The sequence below is a fragment of the Falco biarmicus genome, chromosome 6 (genome assembly GCF_023638135.1).
Source record: "Falco biarmicus isolate bFalBia1 chromosome 6, bFalBia1.pri, whole genome shotgun sequence".
Classification (NCBI taxonomy): Eukaryota; Metazoa; Chordata; class Aves; order Falconiformes; family Falconidae; genus Falco; species Falco biarmicus.
Window position 1 is genome coordinate 76,745,106 of NC_079293.1, and position 25,639 is coordinate 76,770,744.

General features: G+C 38.0%; 1 protein-coding gene across 6 annotated transcripts in view; it reads right to left on the reverse strand.

Annotated features, from left to right (window-relative positions):
* The window catches only part of SUPT3H (SPT3 homolog, SAGA and STAGA complex component), a 277,886-nt gene that overhangs the window by 143,753 nt on the left and 108,494 nt on the right, over nt 1-25,639 (reverse strand). The window contains exon 1 of one of the 6 annotated variants that reach the window (XM_056343024.1): nt 5,534-5,655. The exons of the other annotated variants lie outside the window; for them this stretch is intronic. The gene's annotated coding sequence lies outside the window, so the exon portion shown is untranslated. Of the gene's footprint in view, nt 1-5,533; nt 5,656-25,639 lie in introns of those variants that run through there. 6 annotated transcript variants of the gene reach the window in all.

The following is a 25,639-nucleotide window of genomic DNA, read 5'->3' on the forward strand; positions in this document are numbered from 1 at the left end:
AATCACAAAACAAAACCAAACAAAAAAATAAAACATGTAAAACATGTTGAAGTAATCCAGTTTGGTACCACAAGATGCTGTCTATGAAGAGAAGGACAAAAATATGGAGATCTGGTCCCTTAGATGACAGAAAACTGGGAGACTACTCATTTCTTTCTGACAAGCATGGGAACAAGTGTATCGTTGCAATAGATGTCCCAAAGAAAATATAGTCTCTAAAGCTAGCTCCTCTTTTTCCTTTTTCCTTTTTTTTTTTTCTTTTGTCACGGTTGTAGCTGAACAAATTAGGCAGTAGAGTCTGAAAAGAAAGAGATGACTAGTGCCAAACCAGAAAATTGATTAGACACACACAAGAGGATACATTGCACAGACAGTGGAAGAGGAAACAAAGAAAAAAATCCAGGAGGAAGAAATTGCCCAGTGCAGAAGGATGATTGCTATAGGGGTAAGAGCAGTAAACAACGAGGTCTCAAACTTTTTATTTTATGTTAAGGTACACTATATCAGAGAGAGATGACATGCCAGATTGTTGTTTTGTAGACACTGTTCCTTCCTAATACCATCACTGAACTCAGTAAAGGGACATTAACTTAAAAATTAAATAATCTTGCTTTCTTATTGCCTTAGCTTAATGAAAAAGGGAACAATTTAAGCACCGAGTTATGAACTAACCAGCATGTTCTGCCAGTGCTACCTGAAAAAGGCCTGGAATTTGTATTGCTATTTTTATGTTTATCTGTGCATCGAGTAACTTCCGCCAAAGCCCATTTAAAAAGAAAATGCAATCTTAATCCCAATCAGAGTGCATAGTTAATATACTTATCTGCTTGGATTAATGACACCAAGTGTACATAGGTTTCAAACGTCCACTGAACATAGCTCTCTACCAGGATTTAGCACGAGAGATATAGCGAAACTGCAATTTGTACCTCTGCTAGCTTTTTCTTTAAAGTTTTTTTTAAAAAAATGTTTGTTGCAATACAAACAAGCATTCAAAACCTACAGCAATTTTAATACATAAATTACAAAAATTGGGGTTATTTTCCAAATTTTTTCTGCCAAGACCTTCAGTGGCTAAACCTGAAAGAAAATACCTGCACATTTTGCAAGAAGCAATTCTTGGAGATTCAGATTGTCTCGTGCTGTTTGGTACCTTAGTAATCACCCGACAGTGGTTTTAAAAAGCTTGTGGGGCAGCTTCTAAATAACCTGCCTGCACTGTGCACCCCCACAGCTCCAGGGCTCCTTAACTCCAACTGCTGTGCACAGTTGACAGCCCCACCAAGCAGATCATCCACCCCGGGCAAGACCGTGGCAAACAGCACTGCATTACTGAGAGGCGTTTGGGAGAATTAGCCCAAGCAGTCGTTTGGTCTATCAGGAGAAAGGGATCAAATGGGAGAGTTCGTGTCTCCATGACTTTTGACTTGGGAGTGTTTACCACCATCCTAACCTAATCCTAACTCAGCGCCGAGGGGAGTTGTCCTAAACGTGATGAGTTGAACGCAGAAATGCTGATTCACACAATATCGCAGACTTCAGCTTGTGCAGTCCGTACGCGCTATATCAAGCAAAGTCTACACTAACATCAGCAAACACAGCTTCTCCCTAGTACAGGGGTGGTGTAAACTTAAAAGGAGGTTGCGCTAAGCCCATTACATAAAAGTACTAACAAATGTAAGTGCCAAATTACGTCAAGACAAAGCATACATGCTTTTTTTTTACATCCTCACAGAAGGAACAGCTGAAAAAGTAGACTGGATATTTTGACAATCCGGTTTACTCCAGGATGGCACTCTTCCTTGTGCTACCTTAAAAGCTGCAAGGACAAATAGTGAGGTCCCCTATTCTGAGCTGCACTGAGCTACTCCATGTTACTCTGAACACTTCAGGACAAAACCATGCTATCGTAAAACCCGAGAAACGAGCAGAATAGCCTCATTCTCCAATACAAAGACCCAAGAGCCAACTAGGAATCATGCAACCTTTTAAAATGAACCTATCTAATCTATATGGTTAGTCTTATGTCCCCAATTAATGAAGAATGCAACAGGGTCCAAAATTCCCAAATTCAAGTAGTCCTCTTCAGAGGACAGGAGAAACCTTAAGGCATATGTTTATCTACATACATTACATTTGAACTGTAGAACCTGGGAGTGCTCCCCAGTGCCCAAATCTGGGTCCTTCCTCCTGTCCATTATAAACTTTATGGATTTGTTCTAACAAACTGCTGCAGAGTTTTACATTATTAAGCTCGCTAAGATATGGCTGAGAACAGTACGTACAAAAGCTTCCATTTCCTATAGTTGACTAAGACACATGGATGCACACAGAAGTGTCTGTATTTCAAGCACTAAATTCAGTGCCTTAATTCTGGTCAAAATCCTGCATTTTTAACACCTTTGCCAGTGAATGAAAATGGTCCCAGCTGCCACTGCTGCATGTATTTAAACAAGCATCACTGACACAAGACTAGAACTTGCTTGTACATACACATGTGCACAGACTAGGTAATTTGTATATCAAAGTAGATATAAAGGTAGGTATATAGAGAACTGGCTATATAATATCCAGCTAACTGGTGAACAGTTATGTTATTTTGCTTATGAAGTTGAGTTGATCAGTAATGACTTCAAACTGTCTTCCAGCATTGCTTTCTCTACCAGCTCATTACTGTATGTCTGTCCCATCACCCCCGGGTAGTACTCCGGTACTTCTGTAATGCTTGAAAGTGTTATCGACACCTTTCTCTAACTCCTGAAGGGAGAGAGACCACGCTTTTTCCTTTTATTAGACTTACACTCTGGTAGACAATTAGTCACATTTTCTTGTCTAATAACTGAGGAATGTATCTCACTACCCTGATGATGTGAACAGCAGTAACTCCCTGCTCTCCTACTTCTACAAAGTCAAGAAAAGCTATAGGAAGTTACTAAAATTAATTACCATCTACTTATTCAGCAAGTGGAGACATCCTATTCACTTCTTAAAATTTTAACTCTAAGAATTTGATTACTAAATTATTTAATCTTTACTAAAAGGAACTCAGTTTAATGAAAATGCTTTTTCCAAAATGTGTATGGTAGTGAGAACAGCAAGCACAGGAAGAAACTGAAATATCAGCTACAAAACGGGTATTTTTCAGTATAAAATTAAGCCATGATGATGTCTGCAGAAATCGGAAAAGCGTAAACAAAAAGAACAGAAACAGTACCAAATCCCACTTAATTATTCAAAAGTGCATAGTGACAAGTAATGGGATAAAATTTAGAAAAGGAACATTTAGAGCAAACTAGAAGGAAAACATCTGAAAACAAGAGCTAAAACCCTCTATAACCATCTCAGAAAGAACAGAAGTTTCACCACTGGAAACACTGAAAACTCAAGCTTAACCAAGAACTGGGAGGTCTTCTGATGTTAAACAAGTACACAAAAAGAAATCTGGACTATGTGACTTCAAATACTTTAAAATTAGATATGACCACATTCTAAAGCAGTATGTAACCTGGAACTAACCAATGGTTATTTGAACTCTGTATCGAGTCTGAAATAAAGCTGCACTGATGCTTACAACTAATAACATTCTAAAACCAGGAAAAGATGCCATAATGAATAATTATTTCGAGCTTATTAAAAAGATATTAATGCTTACTTTATAGTTTTCACTACAGATACCTCTCAGTTACTATGGTGGAAAGCAACACCCAAAGGTATCAGCCAAGTTCATTGCTCCACTGAGGTAAGATCTAAACAAGATAAAACATTTGTAAGAGCAATTTTGTCTACTTGAAAATGGAAGTAGCTTGTTTACATCATGAGTTTTTAAATGGTAAGGTCTGCCAGACAACAGGATTAAATATGTGTAACATCTCACCAATGAAAAGTCCAGTTCTTCTCACAAAAAGACAAACCCTGTCCTCAGTGACACCACCATAAATCAAGAATAACACAAAATCCTCAGGGAATGGATTTCAGAGATGTCAAAGTCTCCCAACTCCATGCGAGGTCACTCTGTCTTGACCCAAAGTGTTTCGTTTAAGCATGAACCTTCTGAATCACGTTCTTAAGCTGATCTTGAACGTTTAAATGACTTGTGGAAACAAAAAAATATCCTAAATTTTCCCTTTAGAAAGGGCAACTTTTGTTAATATTTCTTTGAGTACACTATAATATATGCAGTACAAATTTTATATCACTTTTTGCCCTAATAAATTCATATTCATACCTGGAAAATTACTATCTTGCAGGACAGAAGGAAAAAAGGGGAAAAAAGCAGATACCACTATACCACTGCTACTCCATGAATCACAGAGCAGGTGAGGTTGGAAGGGACATGTGGAGATAGTTAGTCCAATTCCTCTGCTCAGATAAGTTTCCTCAGGGCTGAGTTCAGTTGGGTTTTGGGCATCCCCAAGGATCAACACTCCACAACCTCTCTGCACAGCCTGCTCCACACGTTTGACCACCCTCACAGTAAAAAAGTTTTCTCTCTACGTTTAAATGGAATTTCCTGTATTTCAGTCTGTGCTCAGTGCCTCTCGCCCTGTCACCGACCACCACTGAACAAAAGCTGGTTCTGTCTTCTTTGTTCCATCCCATCAGTTATGTATAGACATTGATAAGATCTCCCTGAGCCTTCTCTTCTCCAGGCTCAACTGTCCCAGCTCTCTCAAGCCTCTCCTTGTATGAGAGATGCTCCAGTCCCTTAATCATCTTAGTGGCTTGCCCCAGTTCGTGCACATCTCTCTTGTACTGGGGAGTCCAGCGATGGAGCCAGCAATCCAGATGGGTCTAACCACAGCTAAGCAGAGGGAAAGGAACACATCCCTCACCCTCTGACAACAGCCTGCCTAATGTACCCCAGGATGCTCCACAAGAGCATGTTGCTGGCACACATGCAACTTGGTGTCCATCAGGACTCCCCATTGCATTCTCTGCAAAGCTACTTTCCAGATGGTCAGCCTCCAGCCTGTTCTGGTGGCTGGGGTTATTCTTCCTCAGGGACACAACTTGGGATTTCCCTTTGCTGAACTTCATAAGGTTCCTCTTGGCCCATTTCTCCAGCCTGTTAAGGTCCCTCTGAATATCAGCACACCCATCTGGTCGATCAGTCACTCCTTCCAGTTTTATATCATCAACAAACTTGCTGTGGGTGCACAGTGTTCCATCATCTAGGTCCCTAATGAAGGCATTACACAGTAATGACCTGGGGACCAACCCTTGAAGTACACCACCAATAACTGGCCTCCAGATGGACCTTATGCTGCTGATATCAACCCTCTGAACCCAGCCCATCAGCCAGTTTCCAGTCTTCTCGCTGTCCCTCCATTTATCTACTTCATCAGCTTCTATATGAGGACATTACAGGACAGAGTGTCAAAAGCCTTGCTGAAGTCAAGGTAAACAGCATTCACTGCTCTTCCCCCATACATGGCACTGGTTCTTTCATCACAGAAGGCTATCAGGTTGTTCATATATGATTTCCCCTTCATAAATCCATGCTGACAACTCCAGATCACCTTCTGATTCTTACCAAGCTCAGAAATGGTTTCTAGGATGATTCTGCCCAGGGATCCAGGTGAGGATGACTGGTTTGTCATTTCCCCAAATCCTCCTTGTCCTTTTTGGAGACAGATATGGCATTTGCTTTCTTTCACTCCTCTGGTAGAAGCTTCCCACAGTTGCCATGACTTCTCTTCATGAGGAACATCGTACATAAAATCAAAGCAGAATACTGTGTATTATGTGATTGGAAGAATAAATATGTAAATTAAAGTCTCATTTCAAGCAGAAAGTGTTGTAAGATGATCCATACTTAAAACTGCTGTGACTACAGTTAAGACGTGAAAAATGGATTCATGCATATGAAAAACACAACTTAGAAAATGCATTTAAGCAAACTGTTTTCAAAATATTTTTCCTCTCGCCTGGTCTATTACCTCATGAACTGTCAATATGCAAAATGTTGTCAATTTTGATGCAAGATGCTATACAGGTCTACTTCCAACAAACTATTTACAGGTACATATCTTTCAGGGTGAATATGTCTAAATTCCATCAAAACCTAATTTTCTCAGTTTTGCTGAAAGCTCTGCAGAATAATCTTTCTGCATATGGTTTCACTGAACTAACTTGGTTACTCTTTGTAAGCTGTTGTAAATGCAATACCCATTTGCTGAGAATAAGTGTGATTTTGTAACCTAAGTACAAGCTAGAATATGGGCAGCTATGTTATACAGGTACTTTTAAAAGTCCTGCTTATTAATGAAAAACAGTAGACTTCACCCTGGTGGGTTCGGGGCTCCTTTTTTTTGTCTTACACTATAGTAAACACTTTCTAACTGCTGAAAATCAGCAGATTTATCCCAACACAAAGCTGTGGCAAGAACCCTTTTCAGTACCATTGTATACTAATCAGAATACACCAAACTAACAGTTAAGTGCCTTAAACATAAATTAATTTTACAAATCCTTATGATTGGCAAAGGAAAAAGATATAATTTATTCCAGTTGTATAGCATAATATGTTCCATTTGCTCATTCACAAAGGGGTTCAGTTTTTCAGGAAATAAATGAGACAACTCTCTTTCTAGACTAGGCAGACTGGACTATGATCAGTCATTTCTGTTCTAGGAAAAAGTTCATCTCAACAATATACCCAAACGCAAATGGAATTTAACAAAGCCAAAAGAGATGAATTTTCAGTCTGCTCTCATGAGGACAGGGCGAAAAAGTGATGAGGAGAGCGGGAAGTCAAAACATCATTTGACTGTATACATACATTATAAGTGTTAACCGAATGTGGAAATCCCTAGGTATTTTAAATCTAGATTAAACCCACAAGACAATTTAAACTAATCCACAAGATACAAAATATAAACAAGGATGAATGCTTTATGCTAATTTTTAAGTAAATAATATTATTCTTTTTACATTCCCCAAAACATCGAGACCATTTTTCATTGTTTCAAAAATTCACATCACAACCTCACGAATGAGATCTTTGGGTGTTACATGACAGTAATTATAGGCAATTCTCAAAGAACGCACTTCCTTATTAGATGTTAACATGCTTTATAACATCAGTTTTTTTACTTTACTACCCTTCCTGAAGTCAGTGCCTGGCGAAGGGAAGCAACACATCCACAGGTGGTCTGTGGCAGAAAGAGCAACAGTTACCCCGCTATGCCTCCCACGGCCAGGTGGTAACAAGTGCTCTACTAACAAATCAGGCTTTGCAAATTAGTTTTATTTTAATGGTAAATGATAAAATTAGATTTGGTTTTAAAAGTAAACCAAAATGATATGAAAAGTCCACCTATGCATTTATTCTCATTATTCATTGTCACAGTATGTGTCAGATAGATGCTACAGTACTCACTGTAATAATGGGGAGAAACATGAAGAGGTGTCAAAAACATTATCTCAAAAATATCAAAATATTTGAGATCAAAAGAGTGTTAAAAATGTCAGCATTTCTCACAAACACTGTAAAAACTAACTATGAAAGTAATATATGCAGTCATTCTAGGCAGGGGGGCGGGGGGATGTAGCTATTATACACACTAAACAAAACTGCTGTAAAATACTTACCTGGACTTTTGGATCATCAGTGGTCCACAGATCATAGCTTGGAAATCAGTGCTCTAAATTACAGTTAATGATGTAGGGGCATGGCAGTTCATGCCTTCTACAACTCATGAAGCACCACAAGCTCCTAATTACCAAAAAATCACACATACTCTAAACTGTTACAGTAGTTACTCCATGTTATCACTGAAGCTGTGAGTGAAAAATAGAAGCAGAAATTTTTTTCCCACCAGGCACAGATAAAATATATCCAACTAAGAAGAAAAGATGCACAACAATTAAAATATAGACTAATTCTTTTGAATAGCTGGTTTAAATTTAGGTTTGACTTCAAATAACACCAAGCATACCAATACTCTCATTTTTTCTGAAAGTAAAATTCTGCTGTAAGACACATCAGTTTCACTGAAAATGACATACTTTGTGTCTTTTAAATGCTTAAAAAATGTATTTTATTTCAGAAATCAAACTATGCAACCTTCTCCCCAGAGTAAGAAACTGGAAGTTGTCTGATAAAATCTTTTCTGGAAACTCAGTGCAATTTCATATCAATGGTGTGTTCTTTTTCCTGCTTTCAAATGGATTACTTAAATGTTTTAAAATGTTATAACCCACAATAATCTGTTCCAGGCACCAATGAAAAGGAAGAAAAAAATTACAGAAGTCAAGATGTCGCCTGGAAGCACTTTATGGCAAACATTATAAAGATAACACAGAGCAGAGAAGCTCTGGTTCAATCCATTATAAATACCCCATTCTTCTTAAAATCACAAAAATGTATTTATAGTAAAGAACTCTTACAGGCTTTTTCCTCAGAAGACTTCATTTAAGTACAATTTGGCAGAATTTTTGGAAGAAGAAAAGAAGAGTTTTACAAAATATTGATGTTTTACAGTCACCCTAGTCTTGACCTACTTGCTACAAAAGCAAAAGCAAGGACTTTGGAAGATGACCACATCTGTGTCTACTAATTACAGTTTAGTTCTTAATTTTGTCCAAAATGTTCTCTCAAACAGTTATACTGAGCACAGACACTAAATCGTCACTTAGACAATTAATGCCTCATTAAAAACACAGTTATTTTTCTTGTTTTATTACTGACAAAATATATTCTTTAATGAAGTATATGGGATGAAGAAAAAAAGAAAAACAAAAACCCAAACTAAAAACCAAAGGATGAAAATACTGGCAAAAGATATTCCTGTATACACAACCTATAGATCAAACCTCTATTTTCCTATATGTCCAAATGACAATATAGACAGTTACTCCCTCTTCTTCCACACCTCAGGTCCCTCCCAAGACTTAAGGATAGGGATTTACACAGAAGCAACAGGCTACGTTAACCCTCTTGTGCACTAAAATTATTAAATAATCACTTTGAGCACAAAGACGATCAAAAGGAAATAAGAGGCAGTTTTCTTAGATTTTTCAAACGGGGTTGTTTTTTGGGGTTTTGTGGGTTTTGGTTTTTTGGGGGGTTTTTTTGTTTGTTTTTTTGGTTGTTGTTTTGGGTTTGTTTTGTTTTGTTTTGTTATGTTTTTTTTCCAAGGAAAAGTGGCTCCGTGGAAAGTAGGAAACTGAAAATTTGAATATTTGGACTTCAGAAAGATTTTCTCATAAGCAAATTAAGGTTGAAGCATAAGAGCTTAAAAAACTTCAATCAAAAACTTAGTTTTCAAAAACATGGAAAATTATTTAGTTTACAAAGGAAAGTAGCAAAATTACAAGCACCAAATAGGCACTGACTGCTTAATAATGATATAGTATATGAGTCAAGAATAAAAGACAAAAAAAGAGGGACAAGTGTCACTCTCATAGAGCTCAATTGAACATCAGATGAAAGAAATGCACAGTTAATTATTTCAATTTATTGATGGTAGTTCAAAAGGGGTTCATGTAAAGGACCACTTGGCATCCATTCAACTTTGCCTTAAAAAAAAAAAAAAAAAAAAAAAAAAATAGACAAACATGAGCTGTGCTCATTCAGGCCAAATGTGCATGACTTCCTATTTACCGACAAGCATTTAGATTTGAATAATTGACAATTCTGAGATAATTTACTATAAAATTTTAGTTAGATTGAATTGATATCTTAATACGAAATTATAATTTCAATTTACAAATTTCAGAGTGCTCAAATAGGGGTAAAACCAGTAATCAAGTATAAACATTTTAAAAGGCTGGGGTTGTTTTATATACAGTCCACCCAGCATTATGCCAGTACATGAGTTAACAAATAAAATCATTACCACGGATACTGTACTTTGCTTTCTTATCTGTATCTGCAGGACATAATATGAAATTACACCAAGTAACACCCTAATTCCCTTACTTTTTAAAACAGATAAGCTAGGCAAAATAAAAAAGCATACCAGTCCATAAGTCATTCCAATGAGCACCTCCAACTACTTAGAACACATTTCTATGATTGCAGAAGACAAGATTCTTGAAATTAGGCACACATGCAGCATCCTAACCGATACCGACAGATGCTCAGTGGCAAGCAATTTTTAAAGAGAACCAAGTTTCCAAAATAAGAATTAATGTCTATAGACAAAAGTCAGGAATTGCCGTGCTTGAGGGAACGGTATTCAGCCTCTCGTCTTTCCCTTACTCTTCCTCCTTAGAAGCCAAGGAAGCAATGATTGGTTGGACATAGGGAAAGACCAAATTCTCCCAGAAAAGCTGTGGTTTCACTGAATCACACACTACAGAGTCAAAAGCAAATGTAATTTTTGGTATCAGAATGATCTGTTATAGGAGAGTAATTAATGTCTCCCTTCATGCTGCAGTTACTGAACATGTCTTCTTTCCTTCCTTTCAGTTTTGGAGCCGGAGAAGAGAGAACAAGAGCTGTGCTTCACAGTACACTGGTGCCACAGAGGGGGCAGCCACAAAATGCTGAGGTATTCTCTTGGTTGTTTTTTTTTGTTGTTGTTTTGTTTGTGTTTTTAAAACACCCTGACTGTGCTTCTATATCCAGGCACAGTCGTCACTTCTTAAAGCTCCAGCTTGGCATCACTCAACACACAAGCAATGATGCTCGTGGCTGAGATTTGTGTGGTCTACGGTAAGCTCTGCTTCCTCGAAAATGTGTGGCATCATACAGAGTTTATTTAGAAACTAAGCCTCTGGGGCACACTATGTAAGTTTATTGTTTATCGTTTGCTGGGTAAGTCTTCTGAGGTCAAGGTAAAAAGCAGAAGGTGATATTTGATGTAAATGTTCCAAAGCACGTTATGTGGTTGCATGGTTGCAGTGGCCCCCGGAGCACTTTGCTGGTGGTCCGTGGAGATCTGGCTGGTGGAAGGTGCTGGCTTTCCCTGTTTCCAGCTGCTATATCATATTTAATGTATTTTTAGCTTCACTTAATATTTTCCTAATATTCCTTTTCCATGTAAGCAATTAGTGTGGTTACCAGGGATGGCAACAGAAGTGATATTCAGCAGCCAGTGGGAGAAGAGGTGGTCTTTACAGCTGAGTATGGGAGAAGATGCACAAGACACCCTCCTTATTAAGAGGGGGGTGGGAACCCACCTGAGAGCCATGGTCTTAATACCACTGTGTCTCCATTCCCTGAAATGAACAATTTAAATCTATTTCTCCCAAAATTCTGCAGACACATTCATTATTATCAATGAGGATGAAGGAACAAACAAACAAGTTGCAGGGTTTTTTTGCTATGCATATGCATATACTTTGCTATGAAGTAAAAGCAGGAAGAAAAAAAAATACACACACATGAAGTCATATTCACTTTCCTGATTAAGCTCTCAAAAAAGACATAGACAAGCTACAAATGGGATCAAAAAATACGTGAAATTGCTGGCCTTGATTTTTGTAGGTTTATATATTTTTTAAAAATCCTAGGCTTTATACGCAACTGGAGATTACTAGGTACAGCAGAAACGTCTGAAACTAACTCACCAACCTGAAAAGTAGAAAAAAGTCTTCCAAAAAATACTTTGGCCACAACCCACTAACTAGAATTGTGCTATTTTAACATTTATTTTTGAAAAAAAATTAAAACTTTCTAGGATTCAAATAAATTTCCCACATAGCCTCTACTGCCTTAGTATTTGCTTTACTTTCATCTTGCTTTTGACTGATCAGAAGAGACTCATCAAATCAACTGGAGACAACTTAAAAAGTATTGTATAAAAATATTAAATGGGGAACATTTGCTGAACAAAGAAAAGCCTCTTTTTATACTGTTTTTATTTTCATTCTTATTTAATCATCCATGAAACTAGCAGACTCCAATCTGCTAGTGAAAGTACAGCTGAGAGAAGTCAGTCCCTAACCGCGCAAGCATGCTTTATACTACCTTTAAGGAGAAATACACTGGATATTAGAGAAGATAAAAATGAAAGTATTCAGCTTCTGAATTCTGCTAACTATTCTAACAACAATGCTTATATACGAGTTACTCTTACTTAGGAAAACAGTCGCTGGAGACAGGGATTTATTTATTAAATAAATGCAGTAAAAAAAAAAAAAAAAAAAAGTCAGGCTCCTAATGTCTCCCTCCTCCTCCAGATGAGAGAGGTAATTTTTACTATTCTCAAGAGCTTTTGCCTGATGCCTAGAAAACACCAAATCCCTTATTGGCTCTAGCCGTTCATAAGATTTCAGCACAGAAGTCTCACTGAATCACTTTGCAAGACTTTGCAACTGAGGGCCTTCCTAAACCTTGGCTTAAGAAGGATTTAAGGAGGATAAATTTGTTCATCAATGGCTGACAGGGTAAAACACAAAATTGCACGAAGCTGGATCGAAAAAATCACTTCCATGTATGAGGGTTTTCCTCCCTTTTCTTCCCCAGAAGCTTAATCATCATCTAATGGTTACTGTTCCTCCATCACTATGACAGGGAGTAGCATATAATATTTAATTTAAAAACAAAATATTAATAAGGTGGGTGGGGTCTTTTTCTTTGTTTGGTTGGGGTTTTGGTTTTCTTTTAATGAAATGAAAATAACCCCAATTGACTCATATATCCTAACTGGTAGGAACGTTCTCTGGCAGCTGTCCGAACAGTTACAGAAAAGTAGGGAGTATAAATATGTTTTTAGAACTACACAAACATTTTCCTCTCTTTCCCCCCGCTGCCTCTCTTTTCCCACAAAGGCATTTTCTACAAAGGTAGGTATGGTAATAACACTAGTTTTAAGAACCCAGTCCATCAAGATAGAAGGAAATACAAACTGCAGGGTAAGTTGTTTTCAGTGACATACCGTGCAATCATGAGCCTGCTTTGTATGTTCAGGAAATTCTCATGAGTTTTCTTAATGAAAAAAAAAAAAAAATCACTAAAAAAAGATTTGCTGTAAATATCTCGCAAGCCATGACAAAGTACCTTATAAAATATAACTATTCATAAACAGTCTAGCCTCTGGAATTAAAACACTGACACTTTCTATTAAAAGGTGCTTAGTCACAGTTCACTAAGTATTTACAACGAATCATTTATTCTCTAATTTCATTGACTTTACTGTCGTTAGCAAAAGTCAAGAAAACTTCCTGCATGTGTGTGAATGGTTTGTGTATGTAAACCGCAGCTCGCAAAGTCAATTTTATGGAGGCAGAAAGATTTTCACATTATACAAGTAGGTCCTCCTCTCCTGTAGAAAACTATTTGCTTAAACTTCAGTTGGATGCAAGTATTCAAATGGATTGGAATCAGAAGGTGCAAGAGTAAATGGATGTCATACCTTAGAGGGCAAAAGGGAAAACAAAAAGACACAGTTCCCCAAGTTCCCCATCTTCTCATCTCTATCTGTAAATTTTGCAGACAAATCATGGCATCTTTTTTCAGTCTGTCTCTCTATAAACTTGGCCAAGAAAACTGAAGCTCAAGCAAGAGGAGGGTGAATGAAAAGTGCATTGTGCAACATTAAAGAACTCATGTTAGCAGAAAGAAGTGTCAAGATTTGAGCTATTGGTATTGCTAGACATTTCACCAAATGAAAACAAGTTATTCTGCTTGTTTTGGGGTGGGGAGGGAATGGGGGCTTTGGGGTTTCTCTTTTAAGAATCTGATTGAGATGCTGTCCAAGCTAGAGGAGCTCAAATGGCTTTTTAGGGAAATGAGGTACTGCTTAAAATAAACAGGTCTCTGCCAAAAAAATGTGGGCTTTAACACCATCAGAAAACAGAAGGCTCCCACACTCTACACCAACAATAACGTAATTCTTCTATGGGCTGGTCAAAGACAATACTATGAAGTGCTGTAGTTTTATGACACACAAACATCTTTCCAGTGAGGCCTACACTGAGATCATATAATGGATTTATATGAATACCTATATCTGAATGCAGCCTTCACATGGAGGAGTGTTTTCTCCCAAGCTTCTCCATAGTTTGGTGTTATCAATATGTAAGGTACTAGCAAAGTTATTGCTATCCTCTTGTTGGCATCATTTAAAACCATAGAATTGTTTAGGTTGGAAAAGGCCTGTAAGATCGAGTCCAACCATTAACCCAGCACTGCCAAGTCCAGCACTAAACAAGGTCCCCATCTGCCACATCTATGTGCCTTTTAAATACCTCCAGGGATGGTGATTCCACCACTTCCTTGGGCACCCTGTACCAATGCTTGATAACCCCTTCCATGAAGAAATTTGTCCTAATACCCAATCTAAACCTCCCCTGGCACAACTTGAAGACATTTCCTCTTGTGCTGTCACGTGTTACCTTAGGAGAACAGACCAACCCCCCACCTCACTACCATCTCCTGTCAGGCAGCTGTAGAGAGCGATAAGGTCCCCCCTGAGCCTCCTCTTCCCCAGGCTGAACCCCCCCAGGTCCCTCAGCCGCTCCTCATCAGCCCTGTGCCCCAGCCCCTGCCCCAGCCCCCTGCCCGGCTCTGGACACGCTCCAGCCCCTCCACGTCCCCCTGCAGTGAGGGGCCCAAAGCTGAACACAGGGGTCCAGGGGCGGCCTCACCAGTGCCCAGCGCAGGGGGACGGGCACTGCCCTGCTCCTGATGGCCACACTCTTTCGGATACCAGCCAGGATGCTGATGGCCACCTGGGCACACAGCTGGCTCATGCCCAGCCGGCTGCTGACCAGCACCCCCAGGCCCTTTCCCACCAGGCACCTTCCCAGCCCCCTGCCCCCAGCCTGTAGTGCTGCCTGGGGTTGCTGTGACCCAGGGGCAGGACCCGGCACTGAGCCTGGTAGAACCTCGTGCCATTGGCCTCGGCCCATCGGTCCAGCCTGTCCAGAACCCTCTTTAGAGCCTCCTGCCCTACAGTGGGTCAATGCACACCCCCAATTTGGTGCTGTCTTCAAACTCACTGAGGGTGCACTCAATCCCCTTGTCCAGATCGTCAAAGATATTAAACAGAACTGGCCCCAGCGCTGTGCCCTGGGGAACACCGCCTGTGACCTGTCGCCAGCTGGATGTAGCTCCATCCACCACCTCTCTTTGGGCTTGGCCATCCAGCCAGTTTTTTACCCAGCATAGAATGCACCCATCCAAGCCACGAGGAGCCAGCCTCTCCAGGACAATGCTGTGGGAGACAGTGTCAAAGGCTTTACTAAGGTCCAAGACACAGTCTTTCCCTCATCCACTAGGCAGGTCACCTTGTCATAGCAGGAGATCAGGCTTGTCAAGCAGGACATGTCTGTCATAAACCCATGCTGGCTGGGCCTGATCCCTTGGCTGTCCTGGCAGTCAGGCTGACCTGCTCCATAACCTTCCCTGGCACCAAGGTCAGGCTGACAGGCCTGTAGTGCCCCAGATCCTCCTTCTGGCCCTTCCTGTAGATGGGTGTTACATTGGCTAAACTCCCATCTCCTGGGACCTCCCCAGTTAGCCAGGACACTTGATAAATGATGGAAAGTGGCCCAATGAGCACTTCCACCAGCTCCCTCAATATCCTCAGGTGGATCCTATCCAGTCCCATATAGACTTGTGTATGTTTAAGTGGTGTAGCAGGTCACTGACCCTTACCTCTGATTATGGGGGCTTCATTCTGCTCCCTGTCCTTGTCTTCCAGCTCAGGGGGCTGTGTGTGTGCCCGTTTTTCCTGTTATGACTCCTGATTCCCACTATTGTTGCTTTAAATTCACCAGTGCGCTCAAACACAAAAATAAGTTTTGGGTACACATCAAGACGACCACAATTCCTCAGACAAAGAACTTGGGTTGCAAGCTGGCTGGCCTCAGACTCTTAACAAGAACAATGTCTGTCCACAGTTCCTTTACTAGGACTGACAGGAACATTGCCAAATTACTAGTGACGATCTTGTAGGATAGTGCAGGATAACAGCAGATCAACCACTAATATACATGTACTGAAAGAGACAAAGAACTAAAATTTGATGGCACTTCCTAAATTTCAGTGCTAGTTTTGTCCTAGAGGAATCAATTCAGAGGAAGGGCTTGATTGATATCTATTAATTAATTTGCTTTTCCAGAAGATGAAATTAGGTTCATGTCTACTGTTTTTGAAGACTCAGAGCAGCTACTGTATAAAATGTACCCATATTTATCAGAATAAAGTCCTCAACTCAAAAAATCCCCACAAACATAACCCAAAGAAATGCCTGAAGACAAGCATTCCCCAATCTGTTACCAATAATCCCAGGCAAGAGGAACACCAAAAGGTGCTATTTCCAAATCAACTTTAACTGCACCCTAGCTTGCCTTGTAAATATCCAAGAGAACTTGCCTGTACGAGCACAAACAGATAGATATCTTTTGGTGACCATGACACATGCAGACTTTCCAAAAGAATCCTGGAAACAAAACATCTCAGTAGTATGAAGACAAATGGGATTCTTCCAAACCCTTTCCTCTGAAACCAATGAAACCCCACACCATAGATCTGTGGCCTTCATACTTACTTTTGAGGTAACACTGATAAGACAGGACGACCAGAAAGCCTTCCTGAAAATCAGGCATGCATCTAGCTGGTGAAGGTTTCACAGGGTAATGGAAGTGGATCAACTCAGAGTCACAGGTGTCATTTTCTTGACCTCTACTTTTTAAAGACTTATTCATATTTGACCACAAAGATTAGGCAGATGAAGAACCTACCACTGCTTCCCTCTGTTGAACTCCTCCACTTAGTATGTCACTGTTAAACAGATGCCTTGCTTTTAGTTATTTATGTACCTCACTTCATTTTTCAACCAGTATCTATCATGCACGTAGGATTCAACGCTCTGAAAATCATTAAGAGATTCAGTCGATACAGTCACCAGACAGCAATATATACAATTGACAGCAACCCAGTTGACCAAATGTAGGGTCAACATTATGGTGATACTACTGGATCTCCAGGCAGTGCAAACTAGAAAAGGATTTCAGACTTCCACAGCACATTAATTGGAAGCTGTTTTGATCACTTCTGTGAGATTACATACCTTAACTTTCCATGTTAACAGTGACCAAGCACCTTCTGACATTTTATTTCATGAATTATACAGTGAGAGAATAGAAAGAAACTATGTAAGATTTGGATTCATATCTGCCACTGTTTTTACAACACCCCTCTATTCCCAAAAGCCAGACAGGAATATTTAGATTAAAACCCAGATTGTTCACATGAGTCCACCCACCAATCATGATCTGCTACTGATCATATCATTACCTTTGATTCTTAATAAATCTGATCTAATTAGTCTGATAGTTATACTTTGAGCCATGACATTGACACAAAAAAACCCTACCACATGTAACAAGCCAAAAACTATTAGCATGTTAAAAACATTAAATATTTCAAGGTTATTTCAAATAACATGACCTAATTAATGCTACAGGTTTTTAAGTATTTGCATTTTGACAGCCATTTTAACCAATATGAATGACAAACATTGCATAACACATGATGAATACATAAGAAGTCATATAGAAGATGTCACTAACACTGATTTTGTTCATCTACACTAATGAAAAATAATACAGTTAATCTATCACAGATGTCTATAACCAGTAAAATTCTGATGGTATCATCTTTCAGGTCTCTTCTATGTTTTAGATTTCAAATTGACTCTGGATGTTTCTTACCAAAGTATCATCATCAACTGCATAGACAATTAGCATATAATGCTTCTGAAAATACAAAGCCCTTTGTTCTAAATCACTAATAACCTATCTTGGAAAAGAATCAGGTAACAATGAGTGACATAATGTATATTTATCATTTTATTTTTAACAGGAGTTACCCAAGCTTGAAACAACACACCCTCCCTTATCCACAGTTTTATGGAAATAATTTTTTCATAATTTCTTGCAAAGCCATAAGCAGGGCACGTTAAACGTCTAGTCTTCACTGTCCTTACATATGATTTTAATTCTGAATCTCTTTGTGTAATAAAATAGAGGTGCTTTGTTTGGGAAAAAATACATAGGAAATATGTTTAAAAGACTTCAGATGCCTTTTCACCAACTAAAAAATAACAGGAGTACTGCTAGTGAGAATAATTAATGCGCAAGCACAATGAACATGCAATCACATCCCTATATTTCTACCACATTCCTATATTCCAATTAATGGAACAGCAATGCAGGTAAGGACTGAAAACTCAGAGAAAGGGTTGGCATGGATTATGAGGTCGAATGTGGGGAACCCATGACATTTCAGTGCCATTTTACATGCAGTACAAGATTATTTTGAACCACCAGTTAAAGCTTTCATAAGTAAGTTTAGAAAAAAAAAAAACCATCACAGATTAAGCTTGTGGTCAATAACGAAGCTGATTATGCTGGCTTTTAGCTGGCATAGTAATAATTCTAACAAATTCTTCCTATACTTCCTATTTTTTCAAAACACCATCATCTTATATTTTTAAGTCCCCTTTCCTAAATTGCATCAGCTATTCTAAACACTGGCAGTATCCCTTAAGTATGCCACTTAAGATACAACTCATCTTAATGCTTGCAACATAAAATGGATGATTTTCTACAGCTAGAAGAATACAGCACATTTGAAAATATGCCAATTCATGTTTTAAAGAACATGACTACCACAACTTTAATCCATGCATATATAAGTCAAGAGGTACTGAAAAGTGTATTAACTTGCTGTGTTCACACTTAGATGTCAGATGTTCATACAGAGCTTGGAGAAATTGGAAAAATGTCATTAATCTGGACTTGTTCAAATTTTTTTAAAATAAAGAAAATGTAGAATCACAGAAATCATTAGACAGATTCTTAAAAATACACTTTACTAAACTGAATAAAGGGCAGGAGAAACAAAATTGTCTCAACTAATGACCATTTCTAATTACTGTTTTGGTTTCTCATGCTTATCAGGAGTGAAGCATGCATGGATTCCAAATATCAAAGACCTTTACAGCTAGCAAAAACAAATCAGGTTAGATGAGGATACAACGGGACCGTTTAGTTCCTCTCTTGACTTGGTTTTCATCCAGCCTGTATACTCCAAAAGCCTTTAATCTCTTAACTACTGTTTCATTAGCATCTTTGCAGAGATTCAGGGTGTTTAGAGTATCTGGGAGGCTTTCATGTGCTAGAGTTGAAAAGCTTAATATGAGAAACCAACAAGCCCTAGCAAAATAAGCCTTGGCACTAAATACTATATCATTTTAAGTTTATAATATATGAGCACCTTGTTCCCATGCCTAGCACTGCAAAAAGTTGTAAAAGAACTATCCTAACTTGTTGACCAAAGTCAAAAAGAACATATATTCAATATAGAGTGTAAATGCCTATAATCACTTCACCAGAGGAAACACACTGACAACCCACAGGCCTGGGCTCTGGTGGAGTACCAGGGAAGAGCAGACACTCAGAAAGCTTTACAGCAAATAAGATTCAGGGGAGATGTTAAACTTCTGATTTAACAGATTCTGTAAATCCCTTTCAAATTCTTCATTAAAGAACACTCTAAGGAAATATGCCCCCAAAACCAAGCCTAAGGACTCTGCATAGCAAGCTCCCCCTGTCCCTTTCAGCTTTCCAAAGGCTCCTAAGATTATCCAAAAAGTTTATTTCACTTCACAATATAACCTTTGCAAAGGATAACCCACATGGAGTCACATCTGTTTGTTTGTGGAATTACTGTCACTAAACTAAATGAGTTTTAACAAGATTTTCAAGTAACAAGATAACTAGGCATAAGACAGCGGTCTGTGCCGCACTCTCAGTAAACGCAGCAGAAAATTTGTAGTTTGGAAAAGCAAGTGGGAAACGTTGCTGGAAAGCCCTTTGTGTCCCAGCCCAGAGCTACAGGCTGCAATCCCATCACCAAAATACCCTCTTGTAATTCTGCGACTCGAACATGGTTCTTAGAAGGCAATCAATCAGACAGCAGTCTTTGTGTTGCTTCCAAAGATGAAACTTTGCAAATAACTTTTAGGTATTTAGGTAAAAAAAAAAACTTTTAGGTAAAGCAAACCCCATTTTTTTCCCTTTTTTCCCATTTTTTTCCCTTTCGTATTTCAGCCCTCTTCTCTTTTCACCTTAAACAACATCCAGAAATTAAATCATTTGCATCAGCATCTAGTCCACAGAAACCAATTATATGGCATATGGTTAAAAAAAAAAAAAAAAAAAAAAAAAAAAAAGCAAGACATGAAAATGCCACTACAAATGCTGGAGAACTTTTTATTATCATTAAGGGGTTTACATCCAAGGATAGGACAAAGAGCAGTCTTTTCTTTACTACATTTAAATTCTTTCACTTCAAAACACTTCAAGTAAAGAGTAACCACTCAGGTATAAAGTAGCCAGAACAAAACTACCATCAAATATCAAACTGCTGAAATGACCAGGTACCTGCTACAAATTTTGCCCTATAATGTCCTATATTCTGGGGAAAAAAAAAAAATCACTAAAATTTTCACTAAGATTTTAGGCAAAGCTGTTTCAAGATATTTAATAAGCATATGCTATTTGTAACATAAGTTACTACTGACTAAATACTTAATAAGAGACTGCTGAGGGACAGCTACCATGTATGTGAAAGAAAATAAAAAGCGTATCAAACCATTAATAAGAAGTTCGTACTCGTAAAATCTTATGAAAGGCCCTTTGAAATGCTTCAAAACCAAGACTTCACACTTTCTCTTATAACCTGGTCTAGAGAATTCATTTTTGGCCATTAACATCACTGACACACAGCCTGAAAACGTTGAGCTGTACATCACAAGAGGACAAGCCACGGAGATCACACCTCCCAAATGTATGTGAGATCCTAGCGCAAATCTCAGCAGCTCCAAACGGCTGCCCAGTTTGCATACCCTGCCTGCTTCCCCTGCCTCTGGATGTACCTGGCCCAAAGAAACCCACATCCTAAGCCACAGGCTGGCAGGCACCTGGGCTTACTCTTCACACAGGATGACAAAGGGCTTTAAATTTACCAATGTCAGGTGGACATCCTCAAAATTTGTATAGTGTTTTTAAATAACAAAATTACTACATCCTTCCTGACCTTTCCTGCAACAAAGGTAATGCAAAAAAATTAGCAACTCTTTCCCTAACCCTTACCATCGCGCATTTGAAAAAACAGGATCATCAAGGTGGGTAAAGCATGACTTTCACCTGCTCTTCTTCAGCACAGATTTATGGAAGACAACTGACCATTTCATGACGTGACTTCTGGACACACTACAGGTTCTTAAGATTCAATGACACTCATATTTTATTCTCTTCATGCAACCTTGCTCACATAGCTGGGGGACTGGAAGGCTATGAGCATGCATGCATGCTAAGAGCAAGAGGATATTCAGAAGAGGCAGTATCACTGAAATCTCCTTCCATACTCTCATCCATTACCAAAATACAAAATTAGGAGCTCTAATGAAGGGTTACTAATTATTCTTCACACCTAGCTTCAAATATGACAACTTTTCTTCTGGAAAGCTAAAAATGTCTGCTACCGAAGTGGCTAATTTTTAATTGTTCTTAAACTTCTGAATTTACTGGCTTGCTGCTGACAAGATACGAAAAAATTAACTGACCAATATAAACACGCAGCATTGTATCTTCCTTAGCCAATAATGCACGGGCAACTCCGTAGTAAGAAATCTGCTTTTACTTGGCTTGATCTAAGAACTTTTGCAAATAAAGTATGCTATTAGTACTTACTTCAAAGGCTATAAACAGACGTTGACAAAAATAGTTCTCATGGTGGCAAATTCTGTCAGCCCTCACAAATTTTACTGAAAAATACATAGTATTTTGTCAACTTTCTTGCAAAAACAGAACACTGCAAAGTGTTATGCTTTGTTATGCAGTCATAATCAGAGTCAAAACCATTCAGGAAATCAAGGAGAGATTGACCTTTATTTTACTTCAGACCCTTTGGGTCAGAGAGCAAATAATAAATTTAACAATAACAATTAACTGCATTAATTGGTTTCATGTTATCAAGTAACTTTTTTACTTTGCCTGCACAGGTCCTTCATTTTTATATTTGCTGTCAGAGACGTTATAAAACTTTCAAGAAGAAGGCTTCTCCTTGGCTGAAATATGCACTATAGATGGTACCTCTCACTTCCTATCCAGCCCAATTTTTAAAAATCAGGTTGGGACATATATCTCTAAAATGAAGGTTTTGGAACACATTAATTTGAGCTTGAAAATCAGAACTTACTGGGAATTGCAAATATTTGTAGAAATAAATCTGAAAAATTGCAGGGTTTGAGGTTTTGACACAAACCTATTTGATGCTACAGATGTTTTAGCTAAATCTAAATAAAGATGAAGATTTGGTTGTTTGGTTTTTGTTTTTTTTTTTTTAATAATATCCTGTACTGTCCTTTTAGTGGGGAAATGAATAAAACCAATTAGAGATATTTTATCATTATTTTTGAGCTCATTCAATTTTCCCAACTTCCTTTGAACAAAGCTAAGTTTGCTTAGCTTCTCCATGCATACATTTTGTAATTCTATTGATGGTTACATATAGTACTACATAAGCTTTATTTCATATTTACACTATATATACCCAGCATTTGTTAACTGTCTGTTAATCCTCCTTTACATGTTTCAGTCAAAGTGAACAAGTTAATATGGATCTTTATATTCCAATCAGCAAAAGAAACATCACCTGGAAAAACATAGATAAGTTTCATCAGTCCGAACTCAGAAGAAAACCTCTCTGCAATCATACTTATTTCCTATTTGGGGAGGGTTGTCAGAAATAAAACAACTAGAGATGTTCTTTGGTTGCTCTTCATTTCTAGTCATCCTCTGCCTGCAGCTTCCCCCGAGGAAGTCCTGCTCCTGTTACCCCACTTGGTAGTACAGCAGTGTCCAGTCAATATCTAATCTCTGTTTCCATAGATGTAACCTCAAAGATGCTTATTTTGAACTTTGTTATATATTCATAAATGTTGAGAAGTGTTCAGGATCATATGAAGGAACTGATTAAAAGAGGTGATGTTACTTCAAAAAAATGACAATGGGTAGTATAAACTCATTAAACTACTACTTTAATGAATCCGTAACACAAACATTCCTCACACCTCTACAACACAACCTGCTTCACAGCCACATCCCGGATTTATACGGTGCAACATCTCCATACACAGTGTTAACACACTTGCTTCTTTTTAACATAACCTCTTGCTATCTTCTTCACTTGTCCTTTTAGAGAAATCGCAGAGGAATAAGCCATAGGAAAACTTACAGCCCATTATGACTCAACATTAATTCCCTTGCCCCCCGGGGGTAATGTCCTCACCAGATGTGGCAATCACAATCATTGCAAATTTACATGTTAATCTACTTCCTTATAAACTTTTTGCACAAATAAATCTAAAAATGTAAAACTTAGGCAGGAAAGTCATGGAAGCCAGCACAGAGCCAATGGCACAGCCCTGTGGAACCAAACCCCAAGTTTCAAATAGATACAGATATAGACACAGCTATATGTACTTTAAAGCAAGAACACCAAATCCAACTATTTAAGTCCCTTCTTTTTGTGTTAAGTGCAGAATTAAGCTTGAATCCAGAGATAAAAACCATAGTGCAGATTCTTGTTTTTTACACAGGTCATTCTGTATCTTCTGGCTCTTCTGTTACAGTCTTTAGCCTGTAAACATCCCACATCCATAACAGAAAACAAAAATTTCCTTCACTTTCTTAACTTAGTATATTTCAGAACTGAGTTAACAATTTCAACCACCTGACCATTTATTAATTTTTGCTTCAAAATCAATGTTTTCCTTGAGGTCCATGGGTGTTTTTCTCAATATCAAAATGACAATGACATGAAAACAAAAAATTGGTAACATCTGTCTTCATTAACCCTGTGCTAAGCTTTCCTTCCCTTACCAGGAATGACCTGGACATGTATACTAACAACTAAGTTTATGTTATGATTTAATTCATGTTATATTTGTAGCACAGACAGAATGTTTTAAGCCAAAGAAAAAAAGGATAGCAAACTCACATATCTAAGTATGCACTTGCAAGTTACTCTAAAATCAGATTTCTATAAACAAAAGTCTTCATGTAAAGCATGTCTATAAAAATGGATGCAAACAAAATTGGTGGGTTCTGCAGAGCATAGCAGAACTGGAAACTAAAAATATTATTTTAGGTGGTGAAAACACAACTTTTTGCATATGTAAGTGAATTATGGTGGGTTTTCCTGTTGCCTGTAATTTAGCTCAGTAATGAACAGCTTTTTGGGTCTTTCTGTGTTGTGTTTGGTTTGGTTTTTTTCCCTGGGGAAGAGGGGATTTTAGCATGTCTTAGAAGTCAGTTGAGGTGTACAGCATCTGAAAAAGATAACAACTACTGATAAAATAATGAATATGGTTTCAACACAGAGGCTACAAAAATGCTGTTGTAGAAAACCAAAGGCAAATGTATTTTAGTTATAAATCCTAATCATTCGTTTCATTGTTTAGTTTCCTCAAGCTTCCAAGGTTTAAAGTACACTGTATGGAACTTTCAAAATTAATTCAACTAAAACAGCTTATGATTGCTTTCTACAGTTTCTAAATCATGCTACAATTCATATTTTTACGTTGCATGTTTGTCAATATAAAGGAATTAATTTTTTAAAATTGCAAGTCTTGGAAACTACATTTTACTGGAAAGGTTATGTACTTGAAATAACTTCTCTTCCCCTCCCCCCCTCCCTTACTAAAAAAAAAAAATACTATTAGGAAATAGTAATGATTGTATCTAACATTTCAATAATGTTTTGTAGATTAGGAAAACGCTTATTAAAAGGTGAGCAATCATTATCCTCAGTGAAGTATGGGAAATGTACTGTGAAAGTAAATGAAATTAATTTTTCACAATCACTAAAAAATAAGGAAAATAAATTCAATTGCAAGTAACATCAATTTTCCAAAACAATCTTCATTTGCCAAACATACACCATGATAAGAACAACAAGATTTTTAATAACCTTTTTCACACTCCTATTTTTAGCAAAACTTCCAGGAAGAAGAGCAAGAGTTTTGCTTTAAGCAAAGAACAGGGACTAGGTCCACAAAAACATCTCAGGTGGAGGTAACAGTTTCAAGGGAGGCTTCAAGAAATTTGGGTCCACAGTAAACACAAGCTTGTGACTGGATCAGAATTTGTGATGTAAAATTCATCAAGAGAACAGAATAGGTCACAGGACTATCTCAATAGCTTGGTTGATAGCTAGCAATAAAATTGCACACATTTTACTACTTACTCATGAGACACACACCAGCTGAGTGACACAGGGGAACCTACCCTTCTCAACACAGTTGCATCTTATAAACTACTTAATTGCAAAGCTCCTGCTGGTGTTTATTGAAGATATAAGTATCACAGGTTCAAAAAAATCAAAGCAAGATTTCTATACAACTTGCAAGATTTGAGCACCCTTGGTGGAAAAATTTACAAATGAGAAGTGATAAAAAGGTTGACTGAAAGTCAGAATTCAGGGGTTTTTTTCTGATGAAGATATTATTTAACAGTACAGAAAGAGCCATTAAGGTCCTATAAAACAATCAATAATCAATGTACCTTTTTGTAAACAGAGGAAATAAAAATAAACTATAATGGTTAGCAATGATTTGGGAGTTATATCATAGGTCTGATTTACTACAGAGAAGACATTATGGTACAC